The sequence below is a fragment of the Carettochelys insculpta genome, chromosome 1, assembly GCF_033958435.1.
Source record: "Carettochelys insculpta isolate YL-2023 chromosome 1, ASM3395843v1, whole genome shotgun sequence".
NCBI classification, from domain to species: Eukaryota; Metazoa; Chordata; order Testudines; family Carettochelyidae; genus Carettochelys; species Carettochelys insculpta.
In genome coordinates, this window is record NC_134137.1 from 264488913 (window position 1) to 264511528 (window position 22616).

Genomic DNA, 22616 nt, shown 5'->3' on the forward strand with positions numbered 1-22616 from the left:
CCAACATGTACCACAACGACCGGCTCCTCCCCAGCACTGCCCATAAGTCTGTCTAGATGCCTCGAGAGATCCGCAACCTTCGCACCAGGCAGGCAAGTCACCATACGGTTCTCCCGGTCATCACAAATCCAACTATCTATATTTCTAATGATCGAATCCCCCACTACTAAAACCTGCTTCAAGAATGATTAAAGGTCTAGAGAATGTGACCTATGAAGAAAGGCTGAAAGAATTGGGTTTGTTTAGTTTGGAAAAGAGAAGATTGAGAGGCGACATGATAGCGGTTTTCAGGTATCTAAAAGGGTGCAATAAGGGTACCAACATGTACCACAATGACCGGCTCCTCCCCAGCACTGCCCATTAGTCTGTCTAGATGCCTCGAGAGATCCGCAACCTTCGCACCAGGCAGGCAAGTCACCATACGGTTCTCCCGGTCATCACAAATCCAACTATCTATATTTCTAATGATCGAATCCCCCACTACTAAAACCTGCAACAAGAATGATTAAAGGTCTAGAGAATGTGTTAGCCGGTGGCCAGGTAATGTGCGGTGAGGTACTCCCCTGGGTCCTAAGCAACCCAGTTTTTACTGTTAGAGCAGGCAGCTCCTAGCACACTCACCCACGGCCAGGCTGTAGTAACCAAACGGTTAAAGTTCTTTTGTTGTGCCGGCTGTGTTGCAGTGACAAAAGGGTTAACAAAATAGTTAGGCTTGGATCTTAACTAGTTACAAGTTTATTTAAGCTACAGTTATAAGCGTGCGGTTACAAAAGGCTATTGTTTACTTCTTATATGCTAGCAAAGTACAGGTGTTAACAAGTTACGTTACAATCCAATACAAAGATATCTGTTATCATCTAACAGTATGATATCTTGGCACAATGACATCTAGTTACAGAGCTCTAATTCTTTAGCTGTGCACAAAAAAGTCAGAGACCTAGCATGGGTGTATCTTACCCTCTCTGCGTCTCTTGATACCAGCGTAGCCAAGCTGGATCGGTCACTCAATTCCGCGGAAAGACGAATACGAGGTTGGGCGTCCCCAGTAGTGGACCTCGGGAGGTAATCACCTGACCCGACCAGCAGGAAATTGGTTGAAATGCACTCAGAGTTAGAGTTCTGCTGGACCCACCTTTTATACCCCTTTTTGGGTTACGTATTCTCTTTCTTATCTATGGTGCCAGATCATAGTGGTTTGTCTTTGTGACTCCAGTTTGTTACAAGGGCATTTCTACTTAGTTTGCACTTGTAAGACAAGAGATAAACAATTTAGGAGTACAGGACATTCTTTTGTGTGGGCGGGGCACGTCCCCTTCTGGGTGATTGTGTGTGCATCATATTGATCAATGCCAGCTGGGGTGATTTCTTGAGGGTTCACCCCCCCTCTCATGTTGACAGTCTGGCCTGTTAGCCTTCTAGCTGTACTTTCTGCTTCTCAGGGTCACGATAAGCCAGCATATCTGGGCCTCAATGAGGGCATCAAAGACTGTGCTGTCAGCAGCCATTTCCGTGCCCTGTGTGCTCCTCAGTGGGGGGGTGGGGGCAACGAGCAAGCTGGCTTGTAAGGGGGAGACTCTGTCTGGCTACATTCCACCCCCTGATGCACCACACTACATCCCAGAACGCAAGGTGGCGGTGATGCCAGCACCTTTTGCCCTCCTTGGGGGAAGTCTAAAAGTGCCCAATGATCCGATCAGTATGTGGGCTATCGCGGAACTGGCTAGGATCACTTGTCAGCTCCATGTATCGGATTTGCATGGAGGAGATAGCCACATCAATTAGTCTCCTAACGATGCACAGTGTTATGCAAAACACAACTACTATGATAAGAACAATCAAAATAGTGGTTACAATAGAATGCAGGAATGGAGTAAGAGAAAATTCTAATTGTTGAGCTAACCATTTTAACCATGAGATAGTTACAGCATGTGAGATTTTAACTGCATCTTTGATGGCAGATACATCCTGTTTAATTTGTTCTGAGTGTTTACCTAAAAGCGGCAAGATTGGTTAATTACAGCACAAACTCCTCCTTGTTGGGCCAGTACTACATATTTTGAGACCCACCCATCCCTTGCTGACACTCAGACAGAGAACAATTAGACAGGAAGGCAGATGGGAATTATGGTCTAATCCAGAAAGTTCAAACCAGTTACTTCTACCCACACCAGCGTGGGTGGGAGGACGGGACAGAAGGGCCCAGCTTAACCTTGGAGCTTCCTCGCACGCGATGGCTTCCACTCCAAGGAATTACAAGCAAGACATTCAGTTCCACCCTCCCAGCACCCGGGACAACAAGGTTGTCAGGGACTCAAATCCCAGCAAGCCTCATCCCGTTACAGGGTACAATAACAAAACCAGAACCAGAACTTCCAGATTCCTTATCCAAGTAGGAGTTCACCCTATCACAGCATGAACCCCAGGGGCTGCGGCGAAGGTAGGAGTGGACGTCGCTGTCATCAAAACAGACTGGTCCGCACTGGAAGATGTTGCTCTTGTCCCACCAATCATTCAGGTTCAGAAGGACAAACTCAATTCCCAATGTGGTAGAGGAGTTCAGCAGGGTACACATCCAGCAATCCGTGGCACCAGCAGTGGAGACGATGGACTGGATGGCATTCCTGAGGGGATGCTTAGGCGTGGCAAAGGTCAGCGAGGTTGTCAGGAAGATGACGAGGAGTTGAGGTGCCATGCTGTCAGCTGGGTTGAAGGTAGCTACAACACAACTAGGCCTATAGCAATTACTAAGAGTCTATTAATATTAATATGGCATCTAGCAGCATGCATATATTATATACATTAAAGTTCTTTGGTGTGTACTGATGTTACAGGTGGCCATTGCCTTGCTTCCTCCCAGGGAGGTGTATATTCCAGGTGGTTCCTTCTTTTCTGGAGAGAAAACACAAGGTCAGCCGGTCTTGGATGTGATCCAAGCCTTGGTAATGGTTATTCGTTCCCTTTTAGAGTCTAAAGCAGTCTACACCCCCACCTTTGTATGAGTGCAGTACATGAGTCTGTGTTCCCAGGCTAGGGTGTTTAATTACAACAGTATCTCCAGGATTAGATTTGGAGTCCTTGAGTGGCGCAACCAAAGTTTGAGGAATTTTTGTCCTGCTGGTGCATCCATAAGAAGGGGACGCCTTCCGATATGGACACCTTTCAATATAGGTATAAAGGATCTAAATCCCTTTAGTAATACTTGAATGTGACCTATGAAGAAAGGCTGAAAGAATTGGGTTTGTTTAGTTTGGAAAAGAGAAGATTGAGAGGCGACATGATAGCGGTTTTCAGGTATCTAAAAGGGTGCAATAAGGAGAAGGGAGAAAACTTGTTCTTTTTGGCTTCTGAGGATAGATCAAGAGGCAACGGACTTAAACTGCAGCAAGGGAGGTTTAGGCTGAACATTAGGAAAAAGTTCCTAACTGTCAGGGCGGTCAAACAGTGGACTAAATTGCCAAGGGAGGTTGTGGAATCTCCATCTCTGGAGATATTTAAGAACAGGTTAGATAGACATCTATCAGGGATGGTTTAGACAGTACTTGGCCCTGCCATTAGGGTAGGGGGCTGGACTCGATGGCCTCTCGAGGTCCCTTCCAGGCCTAGTATTCTAGGATTCTATGATTCACAACAGGTGCCCACCTCAAAGAACTTGCAATCTAAATAGATAGAAATATTTCACCCTTCCTGGCTTAACTTTAAAATATCTTAATTTTGAATTTTATTCAAAATTTCAGAAATGATTAATTTTTCTGCTAGAGAAGTATTACAAAGTTTGGCTGGAAATTAGGGTATTGGAGATGGTTCTGAATAACTGCGATACTTTGTAATAAATTTCAATGCTATAGCATTTGCCAGCTTAATGCATGCTCTAATAAAATTCTCCTTTTATTTTTTTCTTCAGAGGAATCATTCAAACTTGTCCCCAGTGTAATTCTGCCAAAGTTACTGGAGAGACCCTCATTTTGGTGAGCTGACCTGATTTTTCCTGTGTTTCCCTGATGCCAATGAGATTTTATAATCACAGTCTACCATTGGCTTGCTGCCAATAGGTAAACTTGTAATCTACGATACAAAGGCAACCTCACACACATTAAGCGATACTTGCTGGCCGAGTGGACACAGTAAATTAATTCCAAAGGGAGCTTTGCTAAGTTCTCCTGTTCTGATGGTGGCAATACCCCTGGTGATGCAAGGCCTGAATAGAGAAACATTGGAGGTCATCCAGAAGGAGATGACCATCTCCATTAAAGGTGGAGAAAACATCAAATCCCAGTATACAGAAGACTGTCACTGAGGCTTTGGCAGACGGTAGTGCAGCTTGTGTTGGAGAGAGCAACAATTGGAGATTGGAGGCATAAACAAGAAGAAAAAAATGATCCTGCTTCCCCTGTCCCAGAAGAGAGTGCACTAACATTGTGTTCTAGATTCATTTCCCCCAACATGTTCTAATTACACAGCAGTTTCACTCTCTCACTCAAGAAGGGGCTGGACTTGAGCCAGAGCAGCAGGTCAGTGTCCTGCTACAGGAGACCATGTGACATGGACCAATACTCAAAGTTCTGAAGATGTCAGTGCAATCCTATCCTGTTGCCCAGTGGCTCCTGTAACTTGCTGGGGCTCTCATGCTTGTCCCACAGACAGATTTCTTCTGATCAGCCAAATGGAGACATGAGGGAAGATGAGAGATGATTGCAGCATAGACTGCAAAAGCCTAGAGGTTTTTGGACTGAATGAGAGAATTACCACAGCTTGAGGAAGAGATCATAACATGAGGGGAATTGTGATTTGGGAAGGCGATCATAATTAAGAAGGCAATCCTGAACCTCAGTGACGGACCTCAGTGAATTATTTCTATAGCTGCAGCCCTGTCTTTTGCTCCTCTTGCTAGGTTTTTCATATGTTATTTTATTGGACCCTAAGACCTGCAGATATCAAGGGAGGCAAGATGATAGCTCTGGCATAAGCCCAGTGCAGTAGAAAGGCCCTTGTTGGGAAGCCAAAGTAATACTGACAAGCACAGAACTAGAATTTATGAGGTCCTGGTTGCTAAAAGCATATGTTTCGATATTTGAAAAGTCACAGTTATGCCACCCACAATGTTTATTCTTTCCTTATGTGTGGAGCTCAGAGCTTGTGTGTTCAAACATTATTCAACATTGTGAACGTTGTGTGTTCAAAATCCATTATTTTAGTTGGATTTATAGCATTTCTGGACTAATGCTTAGTAGCATGCTTTGCAGTGGAACTTGTCTGTAACTCAGCAAGTCCTCTACCCCCATTTTGTCTCAGATGCGCTTTTTTTTTTGGTTTGGTTGGTTTTTTAATAATTCAGAGGTAACCCTGTCCTCCTAGCTGCTGTACATGCATTGTGAGGTTTCTATTTGCATGGCTGTGAAAGACTCAATCTGTTAATTTATTTTTAAAGTGTTGCATGATTTAACCTCTTTGGAGACACCAGTGGAGAGCTGTGTGCATGTGCGCGTGCAGGGGAAAATGAAAGAAATGTTTCAGAGATGCAGCCTTGAGGTTTGCAGTTAGCTCCTTGCCTCTGAAAACCTCAGAGATGCCCAGTTTAATGTTAGTGGTCATAGCTAAAGGGCTACATGGCAGAGTGCCTCAGATCTTTGCATGTGGAGATCTGGCAGGGGAGTCTCACCCCTGTTCTCACCCTTTATAGGACATACAATGTCTGGAATGGCACAAAGGATCTCAAGGCCCCATACCCACCAGGCAGAGTATGCTTTTGGTGAAGGTGTAACCACAGACAGGCAGAACTGAACCTGGAACCTTTGGAGCTTAGCGCATGAGCCTCTATGGCAGGGGGCAACAACCTCCCCCCACAGCACACGTGCCAAGAGTGGCATATGAGCTGATTTTCACTGGCATGCAAAGCAGGAGCTCAGCCCCACCCCTTCCCCCCCATGCAGCCGGGAACTTGCTCAAAGCCATGTCTCCAGTGGATTAACAAAAGAGCAGCTACCAACCACCTAACCAGTAAAGCTCTGCATCTTAATGTATTTATTCATGAAGCTGTTGTAAGTAGGACTATTAGTGGCTTTAAAAAGTATCACCAGCACTCAGACCGTTCATAGAGGTCAAAAGATCAATTTCAGCACTCTGCCTCAGAAAGGTTGCTGACCCCTGCTGTGCGGTTTGAGCTAAAAGCCCAGCTGGCTCTTGAGGAGACATGCCCTTGCTCACTCCAACTGAGTGTAGCCGTGGCAGCAGGAGGAATAGTTGTCCCAGTACGTAAGTATGGTCCCAGACAGAACCATACTTAGGACAGCTGACAGCTCCCACCACTTGGGCCACGATGGGAACACTTGTGTTTTTAGCATGCCAACTCAATCAGCTGAGAGCTGCATAAAGAACTCTCATGGCCCTGAGCACAGAACATCCAGAAACAACCCACCCTCTTCCCCCAGATAAAAGAAATGCTTAAAACTTACCCAATGTGATTAAAACCCACATCATTTAAAGAATGAACCCAGTAAGGGAACACCACATGCGCACTATAACCAGACTTTATTAGGGTTAGTTAGGTGATAATATTTAAACCTAAGAAATAGGGTTTAATGGAAGCACTGTCTTCTTAATATGGAGTGTCTGCTTAGACCCTGGACTCCTTAGTAATTCCAGGCAAGCACTGGTAAAGCAGGGGGAGGAATACTCTCCAGAGAAGCAGAAACAGCAGTTTGAGTTTGGGTAAAGACTCACCTAAATTACTATCCAGCTTTGTGCGGATTTCACCTGATCTGTTCTCCAAACCCACTTACTGAAAAACAAAAAATAAGCCTTTGTATCAAGACAGCTGTTTCTGGAGACTCATCATATGCTCTTATCCTGTGATATTTCATATAAATGTAATACTTTGAACAAACATTTTTCAACAAACATGCCAAATGATAATTAGGGCTATGCTTCAAGTTTAAGATAATTATTACCATATGTTTTTGGTTTTGATAAAGACATAACCGCAAACAATAGTGGCAGATATACAGCAACTCATTTGAAACACAAGCAACCACACAAGAAGGTAACAAATCTGCACAACCGTTAACAAGTTACAGCTGGTGTGTCTGAGTGAAAAACACTGCACAAGTGCTTTTGCTGTGGGCCTTCTTTTGAACTTAAAAGCATTACAGAGCAACAGATCCTTTTTAAAGTGCAACTGTTTTCTTCCTAGACGCAGGCACTCCCCAAGTTACAAACATCCAACGTATGAAGATCCTCACATGCAAACTACAGCTCCCCTGCAGCCTTGGGGGGCAGACAAGAGGCACAGGTGGTGGAGAGTACTTCACCTGCTGGCCGGAGGACTCTGGAGGAGCAGGGGGCACTTGCACAGCCTGTGTGTGGAGAGAAGCAATGCTTTGGAGGGGAAACGGCCTCTTTTTCTCAGCCACTGGCTGCATGGCTGCCCTCCACTCCTCCGGAGTCCTCTGGCATGCACTTGTGACACTTGCTGCCTTCTGGTGCATGGGAGCTAAGTGTAGCCTATGGGGGGAGGAGGGGCAATAGCAAGGGGGTGGGGCTTGCTGCAGGAGCCGGCACAGAGCCCATGGCAGGGAAGGATGGTGGCTGTGGGGTAACCAAAATCCCCTTCAAAATCTCCACCTATCTCCTCATCCTCCTGTAATTAAACCTGCCTACCTCAAGGACTGTCCTTCAAGGTTAAATAAAAAACTGTTTCGACTATTTTTCATTGCAATTATACATTATTTCAGCTACATTATGAGTTAAATAGGCTTTTGTGGGCAACCCTGGGAACCTAATCACCATTCATAAGATTGTTTCTATGGGAAAATGCATTCCAAGTTCCAAACAACTGACAAACGAACTTTTGGAACACAACCTGTTCGTAAGTTGGGGACTAAGTCAGCGATTAGATCCAAGTTCATTTCTGGGACCCGCTCTGATTCTACTGCCATGAGGGACAAAGAATTCAAGGGATTCCTTATGCAGAAGAGTACCAGTTATTTTTTGTCTTAAGCCATCTTCAAAAATGACCGCTCTTCTCCACAGTTAGTCAAGGACTGGGTGATAAAGCCTCTGGGACAACATCAACATTAGGAGGTACAGACTGAAGACAACTTTGTTGTAGCGTCTGATGCAGGACATGGGCTCTCATTTTATGCAAAGAAATTAAACTGGTCCAAAACCTGTGCCTGTAGCCAGACACACTGCCTGACAATGGATGCCTCTACCCAGATCCTGGTGTGGCTTTGCAGGGACTGTAGCCTGCAATTCCCACTCACTGATACCCAGGCTCGGGGGACCATCCAGCGTGAAAGGTGACAGGTGGAGGAGTTTAGTGAGCCGGTATGGCCTCCTGCTGACTCAGAGGCAGAGGAGGCTGCGCAGAGGCCCTGGTGGGTGGGCCCGGAGCCAGAACACCAGTGGCCCGCCCCCTCAGAGAGCGGGGCCTAGGGCTAGAAGGGCCAAGGGCAGGGCTTGGAACCCATTAAAGCCTGGGTCTCCGGGCAGGGAGGAGGCGCCTGTGCGAGCTCCCCGGCACCAGGGCAGAGGGCCTGCTGCCGCCTGGTCGGGCCGGAGGAGCAAGCCCACAGCAGCCCCAAGCAACCATGGATCCAGATGCCCCAGGGGGACGACCCGGACTTCCCAGACCTGCCAGGACCCTCACGCCAGTGGAGACCCCCTGCCTTGGAGGAAACCCCGGACGCGGCCAGACCAGCGAGGGTGAGCGCTCACGAGGCCCCAGGAGCAGCCTGCCCCGGAGTCCCGGCGGACCCCTGCAGCCCCCAGGCCCAGGATCGCCTCGGGCCCACCGTGCTACCGCCGCCCGACTATCCCAATGACATCGACATGAGCGACTGGCCAGAGCCCCCAAAGGTGGACGACCTGGAGGGGGCTGACCCTGTGGGACCTCCTGACCAGAGGGACTGGGACCTTCCTCCGGTGGAGGCAGAGGTAGGAAGTGGCCTGGGGAACAACGCTCCCGAACCCATGGCGGTGTGTTGCGGCCTGGATCCCCACTGCCGTGGTCGTGTGTGAGCGACCCCCCAGGGCCCCGGGCCGGGTCACAGTGGAGTGGGAGGGCCTGCGACCCCCTACCCCCTCCTTGACGGGGCCAGCCTGTGCTGGGCCTGTGCTCAAACCCTTGTGCTGTTGCCCCGCCTTGAACTGAGGGCTGGGCCTGTGCTCAAACCCTTGTGCTGCTGCCCTGCCCTGGACTGAGGGCTGGGCCTGCACTGTGTTACAACTGTGAACTGCTGCCCCACCCCGGGGGCTGGGCTGATGCTATAATGCTTTTGGTTGCCGCCCCGCCCTGGTCCAAGGGCTGGGTGTCCTTGGACTCCTACACGTGGTGGAGAATGTGGGTAGTTGGTCCCCACCCCTGACGTAAGGGGTGAGGGGGTGGGCTCGCGGGCCCACAGAGAAGAAGAAGCCCCCAGCTGGTGCAGGTAACTATCCACTGTTTTTTTGGTGTTGTTGCTATCCCTGCTCCAATGATGGAGATGGACAAGCTGCTGAAATACTTAGCCGAAAGTCAGCAGCAACAGCAGCTGCTCCAGCAGCTGGGAGCACAGCAGACACAGCTGCTGACTGAACTGATGGCCCAGAACCAGGAGCACCAGAGACAATGTCTGCAGCAACTGGCAGCCCTGGTGCCGTTGCCGGCCGAGCCACGGCAGGGAACCCAAGGGAAGGGCCCTGCATCAGTCCCGCTGGTTCGGTTAACAAAGATGGGTCCAGCGGATGATCCGGAGGCCTTCCTAGTCACCTTTGAACGAATAGCGGTGGTGGCTGGGTGGCCTCGGGACCAGTGGGCTACATTGCTGGCCCCTTATTTGACCGGTGGGGCCCAGAGAGCTTACCGGTCACTATCTATTGAAGACGCCCAAGATTATGACCGGGTTGTTGCCTCCTTCTTAAGGTGGCACAGTGGCAGTTCGTGCCCGGTGTGCAACGCTGGCCCAATAACACACCGAGAGTGGAAGAAGAATCTTTATTTGGCATGCCAAGTAAGGCGCAGGGGGATCTCTCCTCAAAGCCTGCACACCTTGCAACAAGCAGTGAGCAACACTTATACCTCTCTCCTCCTTTGTTCACCTCCCCCCCCCCAACAAACCAGGGGAGAGTTTCTCATACTCCCTTTATCCATTCCTCCAGCTCAAACTGAATTCCTACTGCTCATATGACATTCCGCTCTGGTAATTCCCTATTAATCAGGAGGTAAAGTACCAATAGATTATTAACAGAATGTAAGTTACAGGGAGGTAGAGTTATTCAGTCGTACAGAACATGAACAGGATTTCAGTAACAAAACAATGCTGAATTTCATGAGAAAATTAAGGAGGATTCACTAACAATGCTAAATACAATATTGAACCTCATGGGAACATCAGTAAGCATTCATTTACAAAACAATGTTTCTATGAGTACAGAATATAACAACGTTTCCCCTGCCAACAGGGTGAAAGCAGCCGTCCTCGATGCCCTGGACGTTAGCCCTGAGACCTTCCGCGGGCGGTTCCGGACCTTGACCTACGACCCGGAGGCTCGGCCGCGGTGCATGGCACAGGAGTTGAGGGAGGCGTGCTGGCGGTGGCTACAACCGGAGGTGAGGACCCCCATACAGCTCATGGAGCAGGTCGTTCTGGAACAGTTCCTCTGCATCCTCCCACCAAGAGGGCGGGCTTGGGTGCGGCGCCACTGACCTACCACCGTTCGAGCTGCCGTCGACCTCATGGAGGACTTCCTCGCTGCGGAGGAGCCAGAGGCACCCACGGGCTCGGCCCCGTCATCACGGCCCCTGCGCCGGGGAGTTGAGAAGCCGGGGGAGCCCCGCTCCGAACTGCCCGGCCTGCTACGGGAATCACCCGGTCTTCATCGGAGGCCACCGCGGAAGCCAGGCCCCGGTAACCCCCAGGTGGGACCTGAGGGGGCCACCAACTCACGGCCACCAGGTCCAGGGGGACGCCTAGCCCCAACCAGCGCGAGGACCCTGCTTCGTCTGTGGGCAACAGGGACATCTCCAACGGGACTGTTCGGAACACTTCTGTAGTTTTGGCAGGGTATGGACAGCCAAAAGGAGGGCCCGACCCCCCGCAGGCGCCTCCGATTACAGTCCCGGTCCTCGTTGGAATGGAGCCCACGACAGCCTTAGTGGACTCAGGATGCAGCCAGACCCTGGTCCGCCGATGGGGCGGCCTGGAGGCTGACCCTGCACTAGGGCCCATTCAATCACAGTGCATCCATGGCGATGTGCGTCCATACCCCAGCGTGCAGGTGGCCCTGACTGTTGCGGGGGTGACCCATCAGGTGGTGGCCAGCTTAGCGTCCTGACTGGCATACCCAGTAGTATTAGGGCGGGACTGGCCGGGCTTCGTAGGCATCGTCTGCCCGGCCGCCGGACTTAAGGGAGAAGCAACCCCTGTCCTGGAGGGGAATACGCTGGAGGATCCGCCCGAGGAGAGGGTAGGGCGGGACCTGGGACCGCTAATGAAGGACCCGCTGAAGGCTCAAAGGGGACCAGCCCCGATGACGGGGGTAACCTCAGATTTCTGCTGGGAGCAGAGAGACGACCACACACTAAGCCGGGCCTACGCCCAGGTTGCGGCAGTCGACGGAGTGGCAACAGAGCCTCAGCTCGTGGCACAGTGGCCCCACTTCGAGCTGCGCCAGGAACGGCTGTACCAGGACCCCCCAGACCCAGGATCAACGAACGCAGCTACTGGTGCCGAAATGCCACTAACTGGCCATAATGAAGTTGGCCCATGATATCCCTGCCGCTGGCCACTTGGGCCAAGAAAAGACATTAGCCTGGATACTTTCCCGGTTCTTTTGGCCAGGGGTCCACCAGGAGGTCAAGAACTATTGCAGTTCCTGCCCCGCGTGCCAGCTTGCTGCTCCCCCGCGGGTCCCTAAGGCCCCGTTAATCCCCATGCCAGTTGTGGGGACTCCGTTCAAGCGGGTGGCCATGGATCTGGTGGGCCCGCTCCCTAAGAGCATGGCAGGGTATCAGTTCGTGTTGGTCCTCGTAGACTATGCCACCTGTTTCCCGGAAGCCATCCCACTGCGCAATATTACAGCCCGCAACATCGCGGGAGAGCTAATGAAGGTCTTCGCCCGGGTAGGGCTGCCATGGGAACTTCTCACCAATCAGGGAACCAATTTTACATCCCGCCTGATGAAGCAGGTCTGTGCGCTCTTGGGGATCAAACAACTACATACCTCTGTGTACCACCCCCAGACAGATGGCCTGGTAGAACACTTCAACCGTACTCTGAAGGATATGATGCGCAAATTTCCGCCAGAGGACCTGCGCTGGTGGGACCAGCTGCTACCTCCCTTGCTTTTGGCCATCCGGGAGGTTCCCCAGTCCTCCACGAGTTTCTCTCCGTTTGAGTTACTGTACGGATGCCGCCCCCGGGGAGTGCTCGACCTTATGCGGGAGGTCTGGGAGCAAACTGCATCCCCCTCAAAGGGGCTTCTACAATATGTCTTCCAGCTCCAGAAGCGCCTGGAACGGGTAGGGACCCTCGCAGAGGAAAACCTAAAAGCTGCACAGGCATCCCAAGCCCAAACCTACAACCAGGAGGCACGGAGCTGCAGTTTTAAACCAGGTCACCGGGTCCTAGTCCTGCTACCCTCTGGCGAATCTAAGTTGCTGGCTAGGTGGCAGGGACCTTACGAGGTTATTCGAGCCGTAGGGCCTGTCACCTATGAAGTTCACCAACCCGACTGCCGTAAGAAAACGCAGCGGTACCATATCAACCTCTTAAAACCGTGGCGGGACCGGGAGGGCTTCATGATAAACCCCTGCCCCCCGGACCCCGAATTGGGACCCCAGGTGCCTCATGGGGAGGAACCTGCACAACTGGCCCTTGGGGCAACGCTGACAGAACAGCAACGGAAGCAGGCCCAGTACCTCCTCCAGGCATTCCAGGATAACTTTACCGCCATCCCCGGACACACCTCCCTGGTCTGCCATGTCATCTGTACATAGCCTGGGAAGGTGGTTCGCGATGCCACGCGCCACTACCCTTCCGGATGCGGGAAGTAGTGGAAGAGGAGGTACAGGCGATGCTGGCCCTGGGAGTGATAGAACCGTCCCAAAGTGTGTGCCGCAGTCCCGTAGTACTCGAGCCTAAGCCCAACGGCACTCAGAGATTCTGCGTTGACTTTAGGCGGGTGAATGCGATCTCCAAATTTGACGCGTCTCCAATGCCCCGGGTTGACGAATTGTTGGGACGTCTGGGGGGTGGCCCGCTATTTCAGCACCCTTGACCTCAGTAAAGGGTACTGGCAGATCCCCTTAGTGCCTTCTTCGTGAGAGAAGATGGCCTTTGCCACTCCATCAGGTCTGTACCAGTTTACCCGAATGCCCTTTGGTCTCCACGGTGCCCCGGCGACCTTCCAGCGGCTCATGGAACGTCTACTTCAGCCCCACCAGACTACGCTGCGGCCTACCTCTACAACATTGTGGTATATTGTCGCCATTGGGAGGAACACCTGGACCGGGTGGCCACGGTCCTTAGGTCCCTGCGGGCAGCTGGCCTGATGATAAATCCGAAGAAGTGCCGCATTGGATGGCAAGAGACGACTGATCTCGGGTACACTATAGGAGGGGGCCAGGTAAAGCCCCTTGTGGACAAGGTGCAAGCCCTAGCGGCCTGTCCTACCCCCAATAACAAACGGCAGGTACGCCGGTTCTTGGGACTGGCAGGTTACTATCGCCACTTCATCCCGCAGTTTGCTTCAATCGCAGCCCCTGCCCCCCTGCCCCCCGACGCAGCTGTTGACAAAGACCCAGCCGCAAAGGGTGGTGTGGACCGCAGCTATGGAGAAGGCGTTCCGAACACTGAAACAGTGCCTAATGCAGGAACCCATCCGCTACAGCCCTGACTTCACCTATCTGTTCATCCTGCAAACTGATGCCTCAGGGGTAGGCCTGGGGGCTGTCCTATCCCAGGAGATTGACGGAGAAGATCATCCGGTGGTCTATATAAGCCGGAAGCTCTTCCCAAGGGAACAACGCTATGCTGTAATAGAAAGGGAGGCCCTGGCTGTGAAGTGGGCCTGCAACGCCCTTAGATATTACCTGTTGGGAGCCCCCTTCACCCTCGTTACGGACCATGCTCCTTTACAGTGGTTGTCCCGGATGAAGGACACCAACGCCTGAATTATGCGTTGGTATTTGGCGTTACAGCCTTATGCCTTCGACGTACGTCATCGGGCAGGTAAGGACCACACAAACACTGACTTCCTTTCCCGCCTGGGGGAGATGGAGGAGTCCATCTCCTGTGCCATGGGGGCGGACTTGAGGTGGGGCGGAGTGTATGGCCTCCTGCTCCTATTGGTGTTACCGGGGGTGGGTGGGCAGGCACGGCCTGCCCATGGCTAAAAGGCCCCTCTCACAATGAGGGGGGGCCCACTAAAAACGCCCGGGCACCAAATGAGTGCGGGGGACAACAAAGGAAAAAAAAAACAGGGACGGGAGTGAGGGTCAAAGGTTTAGAACGAGGGAGCCGGAAGGGGATACCGAGCAGAGAGCCCCGGACAGCGCCCACCGCTCCCCGAAGGTGTCCAGGGAGTCGGTGGACGCCGCCCAGAGGAACTCTGCCCGGATTCGTGAGCGAAGGGAGGAACGGAAGTAGGCCCCACAGTCGCAGGTCGCCCCCTCTGCCAGCCTCCTCTCCCTGGTTTTATAAATGGCCATTTTGGCCGCGGCCAGGAGGAGGCAGACGAGGAGGTCCCGCGACTTTGTGGGGCCGCGGATAGGGTGTGACAGGATAAGGAGGTGCGGGGAAAAGTGCAGCCAGAACCTCAAGAGGAGGTTCTGGAGGAGCCGGAAGAGGGGCTGCAGCCTGGCGCACTCAACGTAGATGTGCGCCAGGTTCTCCCTCATGCCGCAGAAGGTGCAGGTGTCTGGGATGGGGGTGAAACGCGCCAGGTACACGCCCGTGCTCACCGCTCCATGGAGGATTCTCCAGCTGACGTCCCCGGTGGGCCGCGGGACCAGGGTGGAATAGAGGCTGGCCCACCGGGGCTCCCCACCCTCCGATGGCGGCAAGAGGTCCCGCCACTTGTGGTCGGGGCGGGACACGAGGGTGGGGAAGTGGAGCGTGTGAAGCACGAGCGCGTACAGAAAATGCCTAGGCGCGGTTCGGAAGGGGACCGGCTGCATGGTATGCAGCCGGCTGAGGTGGTGGAGGGGAGGGGGGCGGGCAGGATCGCGAAGCCGGGGGCCCACGGAGAGGTCCGGAGGGCTAGGAGTGAGAGGGGGGCGGGGCGCACCCTCTCGCAGGACCCGGCCGAGGTAAACGTGAGCAGTGGGCGGCAGGGCGGCCTTCACCTCCTCGAGTACGCGACGGGGGGAACGTAGGCTGGAGAGCCCCATGCGCTGGGCGAGCGCCGGGGCCTCCATCCAGTCTCCCCGGTCGTAGTCCAGGAGGTCTCCGACCCTGGTGATTCCACCTAGGACCAACCTCCGGCGCACCACGGGAGACTCCGCCACCTGCACACGAAGGTGGGGGTTGTGTAGCAGGGGCTCCGCGAGGAGGTCTTCCCCCGTGGTGGCCCCTAAAGACCTGGAGGCTGCGAGCAGCCGCCAAGTGCGGAGGAGGTCCTGGTAGAAGGCCGGCAGCTCCGAGAGGCCTCGCGGACGGTCTCTCCAAGATAAATAAAGGAGCTGCCGGTCGTATCGGAGCCCTCGGTGACGGCGGAGGAAAGCATGCGCCAGCGTACTCCATGCCGGACTATCTGCACTGTTGGTGTTGGCGTTGAGAAGTCCCTGCAGGGCCCGGAGGCGGAGGACGTGGACCTGAGTGCGCATGCAAGTCAGGCCCTGTCCTCCCTCCTCCGGGGGAAGGTGGAGTACCCCTGCAGAGACCCAGTGCAGTCCTGGCCAGAAAAACTCCAGGATTAACTTCTGGAGCTGGTCCAGGAACTTCGGGGGTGGGACCAGGGTGCTGAGGCGGTACCAGAGCATGGACAGGACGAGTTGGTTCAGCACCAGCGCTCTCCCCCGCAGGGAGAGGCACTGGAGCAGCCCTGTCCACCTCCGTAACCGCTCAGCGACCCTGCCCTCTAAACCCTGCCAGTTTTCCGGCGGAGAGGGATGCGTGGCGGATAGGAAGACGCCTAGATAGAGCAGCGGACCCGCGCTCCACCGGATGGCCTGAAGCGCGGGCGGGAGGCGGCTCGTCTGCCATCCAGTCCCGACCACCAGGCCAGAGCTCTTGACCCAGTTGACCCGGGCGGAGGAGGCCGCCGAGTAGATAGCTTGGCAAGCCTCCAGACGCGCCAGGTCTCCCGGGTCCTGAACCACGAGGAGCACGTCGTCGGCGTACGCCGACAGGACTAGCCGCAGCCCTGCCTCTGGAAGCACCATCCCCATCAACCGTCGACGAAGGAGACAGAGGAAGGGCTCGATGGCCAGAGCGTACAGCTGTCCTGAGAGCGGGCAGCCTTGTCGTACTCCCCGTCCGAAGCTGACCGGAGCGGTCAGGGTCCAGTTGAGCTTGACCATGCACTCCGAGGCAGCGTACAGCACCCGGAGAAACCCGACGAAGCGGGGTCCGAAGCCGAAGGCCTGCAGGGTGCCCAGGAGGTACCCGTGGTCCACCCTGTCGAACGCCTTCTCCTGATCCAAGGACAGGAGGGCGAACGACAGGCCGTCCCTACACCCAAGCTCTAGGAGATCCCGGACCAAGGACAGATTGTGGAGGATGGCGCGGCCCGGGACGGTGTAGGTCTGGTCGGGGTGGACCACGTCCTGCAGCACGGACCCCAAGCGACGGGAGATGGCTTTAGCGATGATCTTGTAGTCCGTGCTGAGGAGCGAGATGGGACGCCAGTTCCTGAGGTCGCGGGGGTCCCCCTTCTTGGGCAGCAGGGCGAGGACGGCACGCCTGCATGACAGGGGGAGGACCCCGCTTTGCAAGGCCTCGGCCCAGACGCCGAGCAGGTCTGGGCCGAGGACGTCCCAAAACACGCGGTAAAACTCCACGGTCAGCCCGTCCATGCCCGGGGATTTGTTGGTGGGCATGAGGCGGAGGGCTTCCGAGAACTCGGCCAGAGTGAGAGGAAGCTCTAGCCGGTCCCGGTCGCCCGTGCTGACCGACGGCAGTTGGTCCCAGAGCACCCTGCAGGCGTCGGTGTCGGTCGGATCCGGGGAGAAAAGGGTGGCGTAGAAGGCGCGGGCCCTCTCGCGCATCTCCACCGGATCCGTAAGAGGGGTGCCGTCCTCCGCAAGAAGGCAGAGGATGTGTTTTTCGGCACCCCTCTTTTTCTCCAAGGCGTAGAAGAAGCGGGAGCCGCGGTCCATCTCCCGGAGGAGTTGGATTCGCGACCTCACCAAGGCCCCCTGTGCCCGGAGGGCGTCGAGGGCCCTGAGCTCGTCCCTCTTCTCCTGGTACGTGCCGCAGAGGGATGGATCGTTGGGGCTGGCGGCTAGACGCCTCTCCAGCTCAAGAACCTCCCGTTCCAGCTGCCCTATCAGCGCATCCCGCCGCCGGCTGGCCCCCCGAGTATAGTCACGGCAGAAGAGCCGCGCGCGCACCTTTCCCAGATCCCACCACCGCCGCGCCGAGGGAAAGGCACGCCGTTGCTCGCGCCAGGCCAGCCAGAACTCCCGGAAGGACGCCACGAAGCCCACGTCCTCCAGCAGGCTGTTATTGAAGTGCCAGTAGGCCGACCCCCGCTTCCCCAGCGAGAGGGAAGCCTTCACGGCCACCAGGTGGTGGTCCGAGAAGGGGGCCGGCCGCACGCTGGAGGCGTGGGCCCGGAAGAGATGGTGCCGTGAGATGTAAATGCGGTCCAACCGGGAGTGTACAGATGTATGGCCCACCATTCGGACGCAGGTGAAACCAGCGTCGTCGTCCGAGTGGTGGCTGCGCCAGACGTCCACCAGGGAGCGATGGATGAGAAGCTCCCTGAGGACGCCCGCAGCGGCCTGGCCATGCTCGGTCCCCGTGCGGTCCCGCTCCTCGAGGGTGCAGTTGAAATCCCCGCCGAGGACCAGGCACTCGCGAGGATCGATGGTGTCGAGGAAGGCCGCCGCCTGCCGGAAGAAGGGGGTTCTCTCCGGGCGGCGTGTTGGGGCATAGACATTAACGAGATGGAGAGGCAGCCCCTCCACCCGCACCCGGAGATACAGCAGGCGGCCGGGCACAACCTCGACGCTCCCCAGCACCTCGGGCCGCAGGTCTGGGGAGAACAGGGTCGCCACCCCGGCCCGGTGGGCCGAGAGGTGACTGAAGTGGACCCCGTCTCCCCACTCCAGCCGCCACTTCGCTTCGGCGGCTGGGGTAGTGTAGGTCTCCTGTAGGAAGGTGACCGAGTACCCCCCCTCCCGAAGGAAGGAGAGCACTCGGCACCTACGGAGACCCGACCCGCAGCCCCTGGCATTTAAAGTGGCAAAGATGATCGGCGCCATTTGGAGGGCTGGGGAGGATCCTCGCCGGAGGGAGTACCGACGGTTCCCGTGGGGCCACGCAGCAAACCGTGACCGACCCCGAAGGCAACGAGGGCGTCACGGAAGCTGCGGGCCCGTTGGTAAGCCGAGGCATCCCTCCTCCCGGTCCCCTTGCCCTCCTTGAGAAGGGCCCTCACGGATTTCAGGATGGTGTGGAAGTCCCCCCAGCGCTGGAGGGCGAGAGCAACCTTGTTCTTGGAGCCACGAATGTCCTCCAAGAACCGGCGCATCTCTCCCACCAGCGCGAGGGGTGCCGAGGCCTCGGGGTCTCCAGTACCCGTCGGCCTTGTGTTCCTTTGGGCCCCACGGCCACAGAAAAGATTGGGGTGGGGACTGGGGTCTGGTTTTGGGGGGGATGAGGGCAGCGGAGGGAGAGCAGCCCCGGAAGTGCTGGGAGAGGGCGATGTAGGGGGGGCCTCCCGAGGTATTACGGTTTCGGGGGCAGGTATGAGTGGGCAGGGATCAGGGGGGGGGGTAGGAGGAGGAGGGGTAGGGGGGAGGGCAGGGGGGATGGGGCTCAGCAGGGGAGGGGAGGGTTCATGGGGGGGAGGGAGAGCGGGCAATGGGGGAGGGGGAGGAGGAAGAGGAGGGAGTGGAGGGAGAGGAGGGTCTGGGGGGGGTAGGATTGCAAGTTCTGGGGCGGGGCGCTGGCTGGGAGAAGGTACGGGGATGATGGCAGGTGATGGGGCTAAGATGGGGGCAGGGGTGGGGATATGGAGAGAAGGTGTCTCGGGAGGAGGGGCTTCCTCGGTTGGTGGGGCGGGGGAGGGGGGTAGGGGTGAAGTGCCGACATGCTCGGCAGGAGGTGCCAACTGGTCGAGGGGGTGGGTGTTGGGGTCTTCATTTTCGGGGCCAAAGGCGGGGGACATGGGGAACTCTGCTTCTCCCAGGGCGCCCAGGGGCTGGCCGACTCCCGTAGGGAGGTCATCCCTAATTAAGGGGGGGGTCGCCTCCTGGGACGTCCCAAGGCAGAGAGAGGTGGTAATTGAGGAATCACTAGTATATGGTGAGGGGGAGAGTGGAGGGGGCGGGGGTGAGTGAACGGACGGCCCACAGGCCTCCAGTAGGAGGCTGTCCACGTCCAGGGCCACCGGGGTGAGACCTAGGGCCTCGACCTCCTGCGAGAGGAGGGCGAGGCCGGGGCTCACCTCCTCCGGATGCTCCGCAGCAGCAGTCTGGGTCGCAGCCGGAGGGGTGTCGGGGGAGGGCACGGGCGCACAAAACACCTTCTCAGCTTCCTGAGGCTCTGGCTCCGAGGCGGAGGGGATGGTACCATACTCAGCCGCCACGGCGGCAACCTCCGTCGCCCCCGGCGGGTGATCGGTAGCCGGGGGTTCGGCAGGTGGGTCTGGGCTGGCGGCTCTTTTTAGCGCTTTGCGCGGCGCCTCCACCCCGTCCTCCGACAGGGTGGGGTGCCGGGTGCGCGCGCTTTTTTTCTTCCGTTTCCCCCCCGCCAGCACCCAGCCCTCCGAGGAGGCGGGCTGGGCAGTAGAGGAGGAGGGGCCAGGGGACAGGGCCGATAAGGAGGATGGGAGGTAAGAGGGGGGCGGGGCAGCAAGGGGGAGGGACGACCCGCCCCGGAACGGGCCCTCTTCTGGTCCTGCCGCCGGCCCCTCCTCCCTCTCCTCCGCAGGCCCGGCTCTTGTGCCCGCTCGGGCGCCAGCGCCTGCTTCTTCTTGCCCGGCACCATGCGGCCGGGCATCCTCCGACGCCCGAGCGGCGATGGATCCGTCCGGGACGAGAGGAGGAGGGTCGGTCCCGGGGCCTGTCGCGGTCGGGGCGCCGCCGATCCCGTGGCTGACGCCCCCCGGGTCGGAGGAGGTCCCGGGCTCCCCTTCGTGCCGGGCCAGGGGGCAGTCCCTCCGGACGTGCCCCGCCGCCCGGCACATAAAGCACCGGGCCTCCCCCAGGGTATAAAAGACCCGGTACTGGGCCCCTTGGTAGGGCACCAGTATAGTCCCCTCCTGGGCCACCCCGCCCTGTGCTGCCGCCGGCGGCAGTTGGACCCGGGCCTGCCGGCGGAAGGAGAGCACGTGCCGGAGGGCGGGGTCTTTACAGCCTAGTGGGAGGGGACTCAGGACCGTCAAAGGCCGGCCCAGGGCGGTGAGGAAAGGCAGAAGGGCAGAGTTGGGAAGGAAGGGTGGAACAGAGGAAAAAACCACCCGCACGCCCAGGTCCTCCAGCGGCTCCAGGGGCACGTGCACGCCCCCAACCGCCAGGCCCCTCTCCACCGCCTCCTGGGCGGCGGCCTCCGAAGCCAGGAAGAAGACGATCCTCCCGAACATCCGAGAGGCCGCCACCACGGCCGCGGGCCCCACCACCCGTGCCAACGCCCGCACGTAGGTCTCCACGTGGGGCGAGGCAGCCACCAGGAGGCAGCGGACTCCGTGCCTCCTGGTGAGCGCGGGGAAGGGGCCGCGACCGTTGGGGATGGTAGTCCTGGCAGAGGCGGCAGGAGCAGGGGGCGGGGCGGCGGCCGCCGCCTGGGCGTACGACCTGGGGGCCGAGAGGTCGGGGCCCCCAGGAGCGGTGGAGGGAGCAGGGGGAAGGGGAGAAGGGGAGGCTGCACTGGGTGTTTGGGCAGCCTGGGGGAGAGTCCCCGCCACGGGAGGTTTGGCCTTCCGGGCGGGGCTCTTGCCCTTTCTTGTCCCCCGGCCCTTCCTGCCCTTTTGGGGGGGAGGGTTTGGGGCTGGATCGCCAGGGGGCGCCGCGGCGGAGGCAGTAGGAGCCCCGGAGCCTGCGCCCGCACCCTCAGCCGACGTGGTCGTGAGGTTCTGGGCAGCCCTGGACGAGTGGGCCGCCGTTTCGGGGATAGGAGGGGTGACAGTGGAGGGGAGAGGGAGGGAGGGGTCACCAGATGACCCTCCAGTGGGCGTGGGGGCCATATTGGTGGGTTTGAGGGGGAAAAAGTTTGTTGAGGGTGGGGGCCTTTAAGAGGGAGCGGGGGAGGGGGAGGAGAGTGGAAGGGAAGGAAGGAGTGAGGCGTGGCTGCCCCTCCCCCACTGGCCGGGCTGAGGACCCAGTCAGATGGGGGAAGGGCAGAGCAAGGGCAGCAAGGTCAGGGAAAGGGAGACACAAAAGAAAGGCCACAACTCCCAGCACAAGAGGTAAGAGGGCTCCTGGTTCTGCACTGGGGTGTGGAGGGAGTCAAAGTTTGTTTGTGTGTGTGTGGGTTGTGGGGGGGCCTCAGGCGCTTAAGCAAACAGAAAAGGGGGGGGAAGGGGCGTGGGCACGTGGGGGGCAAAGGAGGAGGCACAGCCAACTTAAGGGGGATGGCGGGGTTAATGGGGAGAGGGGTTGCCCACGTGCGCCTGAGGGGTGGGCCCGTAGCAGCTGCTGCTGCAGAGCCTCGAGATGGCAGGGGAGAAGGCAGGGGCAGCCGATTGGAGGGGCCCAGGTGGAAGGGGCCCCAGCGGCAGCTGGGTGTGGGAGGGGCAGTAGGAGGGGGGGGGGGTGGCTGCAGGGGTGGGGCAGGGGCCACGCCCTAACACCCCACCCCTGGCTATGCAGCTCCCCCCCGGAGCCCCGGTGGAGAGGGGCCCTACCCAAACTCACCCCTCCCCAAGCCACTCCACAGAAGGCTGTGTGGAGGGAGCCCAACCGCCGCTTTAAGAGAGCCCCCTACCTTCTCCAGGTGGTGAGGACGCAGCAGCTGCTGGATGGAAGGTGGGCCCAAATGGGGGGCCAGCAGTTTCTCCCCCAACAGATGGAAAAAGGGGAGGGGGCCCTGCTGTAGGGCAGGGGGCAAGAGGCCCCCACCCTCCACCCACTCAGCAGTTCCTAAAAGAACTGGGTGAGGGTTGGGGGGGGAAGATAGAGCCTGCCTGCCTGCCCGAGGCAGGAGGGAGGCTGACCCCCGAAAGGGGGGGCGGTGGGGAAGGCAGCCCTGTGGGGGCTTCAGCCAGCCAAGGCCGGCCAGCCCCCAGATGCTCGCCTTCCAGCCGTGGGAGACGGTCCCACGGCAGCAGCAGCAGCAGCCCTGCAGGAGCACCTGCAGCTGGCCGCCTGCTCCTATTGGTGTTACCGGGGGTGGGTGGGCAGGCACGGCCTGCCCATGGCTAAAAGGCCCCTCTCACAATGAGGGGGGGCCCACTAAAAACGCCCGGGCACCAAATGAGTGCGGGGGACAACAAAGGAAAAAAAAAACAGGGACGGGAGTGAGGGTCAAAGG

General features: G+C 57.1%; 1 long non-coding RNA gene across 1 annotated transcript; it reads right to left on the reverse strand.

Annotated features, from left to right (window-relative positions):
- Positions 1–724: 724 nt before the first annotated feature.
- LOC142007217 (uncharacterized) lies at positions 725–22616 on the reverse strand. The gene is made up of 3 exons (XR_012643906.1): positions 22071–22616; positions 6718–6775; positions 725–2889 (listed from the first exon to the last, which is right to left on the reverse strand). It is a non-coding gene; the product is annotated as an uncharacterized LOC142007217 (long non-coding RNA).